General features: G+C 47.3%; 1 pseudogene; it reads left to right on the forward strand.

Moving 5' to 3' along the window:
• The first annotated feature begins 573 nt into the window (after positions 1 to 573).
• On the forward strand, positions 574 to 1,137 carry LOC121834225 (annotated as a pseudogene).
• The last annotated feature ends 8,634 nt before the right edge of the window (positions 1,138 to 9,771 follow it).

The raw sequence follows: 9,771 nt of genomic DNA on the forward strand, positions 1-9,771 counted from the left end.
AACGGTTCTAGAGCCTTATTTTGCGAAATTCAGATTTCGGTTCAGTTTAAAGAGGGAAGCACATACCCTGTGCGGCTTCAGTGTCTAGATCTTTGGACCCTACAGGCAACACCCCAGACCACAGAATGGTCCTTTTAAAGAGAGAAGATAAAGAACAACTCGTGGAAGCGCCGAAGAGAGCTCCGAACTCTGTTTTGAAGCATAAATAATTCTGAAAGCCATTCGCTTGACTGACAGGCACTTTGACAAGAAGAGGGCATAACCTGTGGTAGCACGTTCCGCCCACCCTCCGAGCCTAAGCACCCTCTGGCTACGTGCCTGTGCCCCCTCAGGTTTGGCCTGCCGCATTTTGCAGTATGTGAAGGTATCCGACCTAAATTTGTCACGTGGAAACAAATGAAGTGCGGACAGCATCCTCTGGTGTAGAGGTGAAGGGAACATTAATGCAAATGACTGAATTTTATCAGGCCCGCAGAAAATGAGTCGCTGGCAGTCAGCTTCCGAGTGAGTAATTGCAGCCAGTCTTCGTCGTTTTTTCTTTCTTTTCCTAAGATGATGCTACGGCTTAAATAAATGTATTGCTTCAAATTTTGTTCAAACTTGGTGACACTCAGATGGAAACAATTAGAAAGATTCAGCAGGCTTTCGGCAACAGTGCCATGGACATTGCACAAATTAACAAGTGGTACTACCGGATCAAAAATGGCCGCACGTCTGTGGAAAGCAACGCACGTTCCGGAAGGCCTTCAACTAGCCGAAATAACGAGGTGATTAACCAAGTGCGGACTCTATTTGTGCAGGACCGTCGCAGCACCATTAAAAAACCTACAGCTGAGGTGGGAGTGTGTTCCAGTTCAGTGCATTCAATTTCGAAAGAGGATTTGGGTCTACGTAGAGTGTCTGACATTTGTGCCGACGTTGCTCACTAAGGAGCAAAAGGAACTCTGTCTGGAGGTCTCGCAAGACATGTTGGACTCCATAAATGGCGACTCCAGCTTCCTGAACTCCGTCATCACTGGTGATGAGTCATGAGTTAACGCATACGATCTGGAAACCAAGATGTAGTCATCACAAGGGAGACATTCAACATCCCGGTCTGGAAACAAGCATGTCAGGTGCATAGCAACATCAAAGTGATGTTGATCATTTTCTTTGACTCTCCTGGGGTAATGCTTCCGAGTATGCACTACAAGGTTAAAACATTACCAAAGAGTACTTACTACCTGAACGTATCTTCTGCTAGTACTCTTTAAAATGCCGTGCAGCACGAGACACCGGATCTGTGGGTAGCTGGAACACGACCAGGGCCGTAACCAGGGGGGGGGGTTAGGGGGTTCTGACCCCCCCCGAAATTTTTTTCTGGGTACGGCCCTGGTCGGTGCACTTGCAGCCAGCCGATTTTAATCTCCACCTCTGCGCACGCGCAGTGGCACCGGTCGGCTACCGGGTACCAAACCGGGACCGGTTCTTCGGTTTGCTATAACTCTCCATTATATGCCACCGATGCACATGATTCATAGGCGAAAATAAGACAAAATGGCCGCCGTTGTCCCCGAAAACCCCCCCCGAAATTTTTTTCTGGGTACGGCCCTGAGTGGCACCATGACTGCACCAGCTCGTTCTTTGCATCTGATTGAGTTTCTTGGCCAGACGCAGCACACATCAGGCTCTCTACTTTCCCGACGTCGCTCCTTGCAATTTCTGACACTTCCCCAAGATAAAAATGCCGCCGAAAGGGACCCTATGTGGGTCACAAGAAGATATAATGCGGAATATAAAGGCCCAGCTGAAGTCCATTTCCAAAATGGCGTTTAAAAAATGCTTCAAGCAATGGCAGGGCCGCTAGGGCAAGTGTCGGTCATCTGAAATGGATGTGTGTGTCATCCCAAGGGGACTAGGATTTCAGTCCGTCCGGCACGCGCTCGTTTTATCTATATAAAAGATTCCAAGTGTATTTCCAAAAATAAGGCTTTGGCAAACATAGAAGTGCTATTTGTTTTAGACTTTTGCTTTAGAAAAAATGCTGCTGCAGACGCCAGCAGGTGCGGCGCAGAGAACTATGTTCTCGGCGTTCTTAGGTGAAGGCACGGGCCCGAAAGCGCAATTCTGCACTGTCCTCTTGGCGCGAGCGCTCGCGCATAGAACATACATTTGAAAGACACGCACTTGAGCAGAAACTATTGTAGTGAAAAGAAGAAAACAGAAAACACTTCGGGGGGAACCGGTGGACGCGCTTCGCCAGAATCACCTCCGCGTGCTCAGTGTACTCAACGTTACTTTGCGTGTACTCAACCACCGCCAAAGTCATTCGGATATGTCAGAGCCGGGATATGTAAAAAGAGAAAAGAAAATGCGTCAGCATGTTCAGAAAGTTTTAATTTCCGAAATTAGTTTCGATAATTAATACAACTCATTAAACAGGCTTCTGTATACTTGAAGTGTAGGCTAGCGAGAAAACGAAACTGACGAAAACGTGACGCGTAGCGATTATTCAAATTTATTTATAACCTGCAGTTCACTTTTGCAGTGGATTACATTAGAGATAAAAGCGCTTTCCTAAGGGCGGTAGGGGAAAATATTATATACGGGTAAATCTTGCACAGTCTTTTTGTATTTATGCAAAATATGACAGTGGTCACCAGCCTAATCGGTTACAAAAAATACAGCAGTATATAAGCTGGTGGTGACGACTTTCTGTGTGTGTAGGAATAGAAAGTGTCAGTGTCCCATGTTGTACCTTGTGCTGTTTGTAAACGCGTTCATGCACACAATGCGTATGTTACCTGTATGTCGCGAATGTTTGAAGTGTGGTGTGATATAGGTGTATGTCTGGCGACGCGCTCACAGTGACCGCTACTTTTTCTTTTTTGTTAGTTTGAGCGTTGTCCGTTAGGTGGCGCTTGTCGCCGCCCAATTTAAAAAGTCGCGCGTTTATATGTCTATTCAATTAGGTAAAAACATCCGTCAGGTGGCGCTTGTCGCCGCCCAATTCAAGGAGTCGCGCGTTTATATGTCTATTTATTTGGGCGAAAAACATGGAGGCATTCCATGGCTCCACGGAGCAGCCTACGGAGGCTTGGGTTCGGCTCTCGGCCTCTCTCTCGTCCCAGTAGGATCAGTCCAACACCTAATCAGTCCCATAGCAGGTTGAACGGGTGTTCCGTGCGGTGTACAGCTCCAAGTGCGTGCACAGACGCGGTGAGGATTAGCAGGGACTTGAAAGTGGATAACGAATGCTAACAGGTGAGCAGGAGCGTTGAACGATCGGAACCGACGCCGCTTGAATCGGTGATGCTTCGCATCGCCGCTGTCAACCGAAAAAGCCGAATCGCTTACGGCAAGCACAGCAAGCAGATGCTCTGTTCAATAAAGACATCATTTCATTTGTCGCTATACGATTCCATCTTTGAATTTTTTCTGGCCGCGAAGCAAATGCAGCCGGCTGCGCGAAAGCAGTCTCGGACAAACCCGCGAATTCCCCACTAAGTGCGGTGCCGGTGCTTCGAGGCGCGTTTTGGAGTGCTTTAGTGCGCACGGAAGACAGCGAACGTTCGCACGCACTTGAGAATCGTATTTTAGAAAAAAAGCAGTCCAGCTCGCTAGGCCTTACTCGTATCGCTCCCCTGTCGCTTGCCAGCCGCCATGTTTCTTTTGGGGGTGCTCACTTTGATTACCTGTTGATTGCTTGCCGTGTGACTGCCCTTGAGGTTGTTAGTATAACGAAGGGGGGGGGGGGGGTAGCGATATCTGTGACGGACTCTTACTACCCCAAAGGTCGTACCCTACAACTATCCTTTTGTTGAGAGTGTAGACGGCACCACGTGACACAGTGGCGACGGCCGCGACATAATATCCTGGGTTCCGTCCTCCGGGGATTTCAAGGTCGCTCCCGGTGCCTAAATTATCCCCCCACTCCCCCCCTAAGGGAAGCGAGCAAGCCGGCCGTGTCGCGGCGGTCGCCTATTGTTCGCCGCGACCTAGCGGTAGCCGCCTCAGGTGCATCGGGGAGCAATGGCGACGAACAGCACGGCGGGCAGTGCCCCCGTCGTGATTACGAAGAAATTTAAGGCAGTTACGAATTCGGAAAGTTCCTTTTGTAGCCAGTGCCGTCGCCGCAGAATCATCGGGAAGTAATAGCAACGAACAGCACAGAGGACAGTGGGCGATTACAAATCCGGAAAGCTTCTTCGGTAGCCGGTGGAGAATAATCGGGGAGAAGCAATGGCGATGAACAGCGCAGCGGACAGTGTTCCCGGGGTTATTACGATGGGGTTTAAGGCGGTTACGAATCCAGAAAGCTTCTTCCGTGGTACCAATATGAAGAAGGGAAGGCTCCTTCGTGAATCTGGCCGCGTGTACGACGTGAAGAAGGTCTGTTTCGACGGACAAGTGGATGTCACGGAGCGCCGTACTCCGCTAACAAAATTAAGCGCTCCCGCAAAAAAATGTAGTTGGCGTTGAGTGGACTGTGGTAATTACGTACGTTTATTTCTGAATCCGCTTGACAATAACTGGGCGATTTTTTTCGCGCCGTTCCGCGATTCCCACTGTAGGCTGATGGAAACATCCAACGGTAGGCTTAGGTGGGCGACCGCATTTCGCTCCTCGATTCCGGTGAAGTATTTGCTGCATACTTTAGAGTTTGCCGTCGGTGTCGATGCTGTTCCATCGTCGCCAGATTAGAAAAAAGTTAATTGTATTATTCGTCAGCAGCTTAAACAAAGCGCGAACTGCAAGGTAAGAAACGCCACTAACCAGTATGGACGCACATGTCGCACCCAGGTCGCGCAGTACTCCGCCTCGTACGGCTTTGAAGGGACGATGTAGTACTACGTGCCGTGCGCGATCTTCGACGTACTGTTGCAACCGACCACGCAGCAATTCTTGCGGCTTTCTTGGTGCGGAATAGCCATTTTAAAAATTACAGCGCTAACCCACTATAACGCACAACCAACGCAGCAACTGGGAGAAGCTCCCCGATGCAATCGACCGGTTTGCCGCTAGGGGCGCACTGGTCGGGGCTTGAATTAGATACGCACGGTTCCTAAAGTGCTGGAACCAATGTTTGTGACCGCCTCTGCCACAACTCCTGCGCAAGAAGTAGACGACTTGCTCTTCCACATATATTGTAGGTACCACACGGTGCAGCGTTGTGCGAAAATAATTTATTTGATAACCATCTAAGATAACAAAGCCCAAGAGCGTTGACGACGGTCACATCTCAAAGATCGGACGGAATCCAAGACTACCTCGTTTCGGGGCATGTTTTAGGGCGGCCTTTTTATTTATTTTTTTTATTTTTATTTTTCAAAAACCGAGGCGAGGTAACGGACGCGACTGGTTTGTACTCCATCCCAACCCGAAGAGCTATTTTTGGCGATGACTAAGAAGGACTCAACGTGGATTATTTCTGGGAGGGCGGAGAACAGTTTTCCTTAGGGCTGGCATCGATTAAAAGTTGAATGCGATTAATCAGCAGTAATTAATGTATCATATAATCGACTAATCGCTCGCGTTAACTTCCTGTCGTATTAGCGCCAAAATAGTAACAGCAAATATTTTTTTTACCATGATAAACGCTGCAAAATACATTTTCAGCTGTGCATGAGCGTCCGCAGCTGAGCATACTAAAACTGAGTATACCCAAATATACTCAAAGATTAGTCTTGCACTAGCAAAGGCATAGTACGGGGATATTTTTTTTTTTGTATCCTCCGGTATCAGCGAGTTTCCTGCTTCTTGACAATCATACTTGCTGCCCTAAGTAGGGGCTTGAGAGGGGTTGAGCCAACATACACATAATTTCGTTTTTTCACACCAAAACTACATCAGAAACGAGGAAGCCCTGCGATCGCTACTGCAGTTCGCCATTTGTCCCAACGGCTGTTGAGTGGTAGAACGACACTCCCAGGCTTCTCCGTTGGCCCGTCGACACCATGGCACGACGTGCGGCTGGCCCATTGTGAAAGTCGGCTGCTTTGAGATGATTGACAAGGTCCGTAGACCAACCTCAACACCGGATTATGAGAACTGTGTTATCAATTGTTACCTTGAGCACCCCTGAGTGGAGGCCGTCGACGACAGACGAGTCAAGGTCAGCATATGTACCAGGGCAGTAATGTCCAAGGTCAGAATATGTCCAAGGTCAGCATATGTACCAGGGCAGTAATGCGGACGCAATTAAAAGAAGCTTAAGAGGCACTTGAAAAAAAAAGAAGAAAATAAGGAGTTAAAGGTGAATTCTATAGTATTTTCATCCCGTGAATTTGAATAGTCCGTTTTCACCGAAGATGTTACTAAACGTGAAAAAACACGAAAAACCTCCGACAAGCTGTTACGTCATAGAAGAACCTTTCGGCCGCCAAGCGCGAGTCGCTCGTGTAGACAACGCGTGCAATTGCAAGCGTGCCAGGCATATTTCCCCGCACTGACACCAGTCGTGACGTTTTTTTCTGACCTTTTTGAAAATAGCAAGATTGCGCGTGCATAGCCTTGATAGGCACCCGCGCAATATGACGTGACGCTCCGGGAAGGAGGCGCTTCGGCGGTACCTTGAAATGATTCTGAGCAGCCTCCGTGCATCTAATAAATAAAAAAAAATGTGGGGCTCCAGTCCACGCTGTGAAGGGGGTTGGTCAGCGAAACTGTGGCATCACCTGCAACAATTGCCTACTGCACTATACGAAATGCGCCGCCGGTCGCAACACGCCGCCGCTGGTCGTATTGCCGTTAATTTTCCCTTTGCCGCTCTATAGTATTCACGCTGCTCCTCGTGAGTCCCAACTGTGCGTGGCCTTTTCCTCGCGGTGCTGCAGCAACAATGAACTCAGTTGCTATACTCCGTTTCATCTTACGTTTAAGCACAGCGGATGTTACGAGCCATCGGAGCCAATGGGAGGCCGTGTGGGTGTCACGTGACCTTAAAGAGGCGGCACAGCGACGCGCGGAAAGCGTAACACGAGGCACGTCCACAAAACGGGATTGGCTAAGATAGCTCGTAGCACTCGCTGCGTTTGGACGAAGGTGAAACGGAGCATAGGCGGGTTCTTTTTTTATATATGAAAGGCTAGTGACGTCGTCACTCCCCACGTCGCAAGCTGCCGTCACACCGGTTGCTTGGCCAACAGTAATCTTCACCGGGAACGTATGCGGTGAGCGCTACCTGCTTCGCATTGTTTTCAGAAGCTCCTTATCATTCATAATATGGCTATGACGCTTGTTTTGTGCTTATTATTTATTGAAACGAATGTTGTGCTGTATGTTCAATGCGTGATGCTTGTACTTTTCGCTTCGTCTTTTCTTTTTTTCGCGAGAACGCCGACACGAGAACACACGCGGGGAGAAGGAACGTGCCTCGCACTCTTCGCAGGCGCCGTTATCACCCATTATGCGGTTTGCACTTCTCACGAGGGCTTTGAATGACGGTCTTCCCCTTTCGAAGCAGCTGCAAACCTAATCTTTACCGGAACGCGTGGGAGGGTGATCCTATTTTTGAAATGCGCCTTATCATCCATATTGTGGTTTTGATGCTTGTTTTGTGGTTTTCTTTATTGAAACAAATACTGAGCTGGTGTGCTGTATGCCTGATTTCAAAGGAGATATGCAGTTATGCCTTCAATTGTTCTCCGGGAGTTTTTTGCTTACAACGCCAACGACACTAAACTTTCCTTGTCTGGTAGAGGTGTACAGCTTTGCTGTAAAGATGAAGTCAATATTCGTGATTCTGACGGCAGAATGAAGATGTTTTTACTCATATAAAGAACCGCTTTATTTTTTTACGCCTAACCCAGGGGGGCAGGGAGATTACTGAACGTGAAGCTGCGGGACATATTTCCCTTTGGGGAATCTCCGTGTGCCCACAACTTGCTCTTTTTGAGCAGCTCCCCCTCTTCGCAGGACGCCGTGCTCCTGTGTCGTGGACGCCTAGAAAACCTGACGGGCTTCTCGTAAACTGGACACGCCTTCGGAATGGGCTTAACCTTGATTTATCCAGTCGTCATTCGGGAGCTTCCTGCTGACTGAGATAATATCGTTTGCGTTTTAAAGATAAAAGGCACCGTAGAACAACAAATAGTCTATTTTTATTTCATCTGGATTCGCTTTTAAACTTTCATTGTACTCACCCTACACTTCCATAAGCACATTGAGCAGGCGGTCAAAAAGAAAGTCGTAAAATGTCGAGGAAAAAAATTCGAGGTGATTTTTTCTTTTTATGTTATTTTATGTGTTTTTATGTGGTTGGCGAGAAAGAAAATGAGGGTCGTGTTCGTTTTGTCTGCTAGAGGGCAGACCTTTAAATTCACTTTTCAGTTTTTTTTAATGTACATACATGTATTTTAATTTTTATTTGTGACATTACATGTCAATTCATTGCAGCGTGTTCGTGCTTGGTATCCTGACCGCTGCGAGCTGGGATGCGATGATGGTAGCAAGAGGGTGCCTTTGCCAAGCAGAGTTTGCCCCAGAGGTAGCCTTGTAATTCACGAGAAAACGTTCTCGCATCTTTCGCGCTTTTTCTTTCTTTATTGTATGAGGTATATGGCCACTGCGCTGTTTTATATATTTTTCAAGAAGTTTTTCATCGTTCACTTTTGTCTCACTAAGGGCGTGCCACAATTCTGTATAAACACTTTAGCATTTGTCTTTTTTAGACATATGACAAGTGGTACTTATTGGCTCCCTTTTTATTCTATGCATAGTTAGTACACAAACCATGTTTTTACATTTGCAAGACCCTGCGTAATTTCCTGGGCACGAAGTAATCTTTGTTACGTATATGGAGATGATCAGATATTTTCCCACACCCAGTGTACTGACGGTACATAGCACAAAATACTCTTAACGTGCAACAACTGCAAACATCGTTGACATTTGTTTCATGAAAACGAAACCCCTCTTATGTTATACCCAACTCCACATGATCACGTCGACTACTAAAGAGGCTGGAAGGAACAGAAAACTAAGGATCCAGCCACAATTCTCCAAGCCTCCTAGTGTTACGTTTAGGCAAACAACCATCTTGACGATGACTGGTGGACATAGATACGGAGGCAATGGCCACGTGCGATACCGTTCGGTTTTCAGCCTCGTGATGAGGCGAATTTCTCCTTAATATATACGACCGGTGCTGCGAGTTCCTTTGCGTCAATAATTACTAAAATATGAAAATATGAATGCGAAAGTATTTACTGCCCCATGCAAAAGATCCGGCGTTACCTGATCTCTGTAGCATCAAAAAACGGCAAATATCCATAGGCTGAGCGAAACGGCATGTAAAGTCCCATTATCTCCAAAGCAAACGCGCCTAAAACACACACACACTCACTAACACACATACACGCACACACGCACACACACACGCAGTCACACCCACGCATACACACACACACACACAGAGAAAAGCGCAGCAACGCAGATGCGTCGTCACGGAAGCCGTGGTGCCGGTGGGGGTGACGCGCCTGCGCAGTGGGGAGCGTGACGTCATCGCCATAGCGCCGTGTGAAAAAGGAAGACGTGGCGCGCTGCTTGTAGGAATGCGCTACGTGTACAAATGCTCTCACATTCCTACACGGAAGCAGTCTTCAGTGGCTTCGTTTGATTTTATTACGTACAAATACATAAGTACTAAAGGTGATTGTATAGTTATCAAAAATAGGACCATGAATTAAAAAAAAAACAGTATTAGCAGTGGTAGCAAAATTAGCAGGCGTAGAAAGTAGTAATATTAAGATTTAAAATAACTTGAAACGATAGGGAAAAAAACTATAGAGA

The sequence above is a fragment of the Ixodes scapularis genome, unplaced genomic scaffold (assembly GCF_016920785.2).
Source record: "Ixodes scapularis isolate PalLabHiFi unplaced genomic scaffold, ASM1692078v2 ptg000795l_1___fragment_3__unscaffolded, whole genome shotgun sequence".
Lineage (NCBI taxonomy): Eukaryota > Metazoa > Arthropoda > Arachnida > Ixodida > Ixodidae > Ixodes > Ixodes scapularis.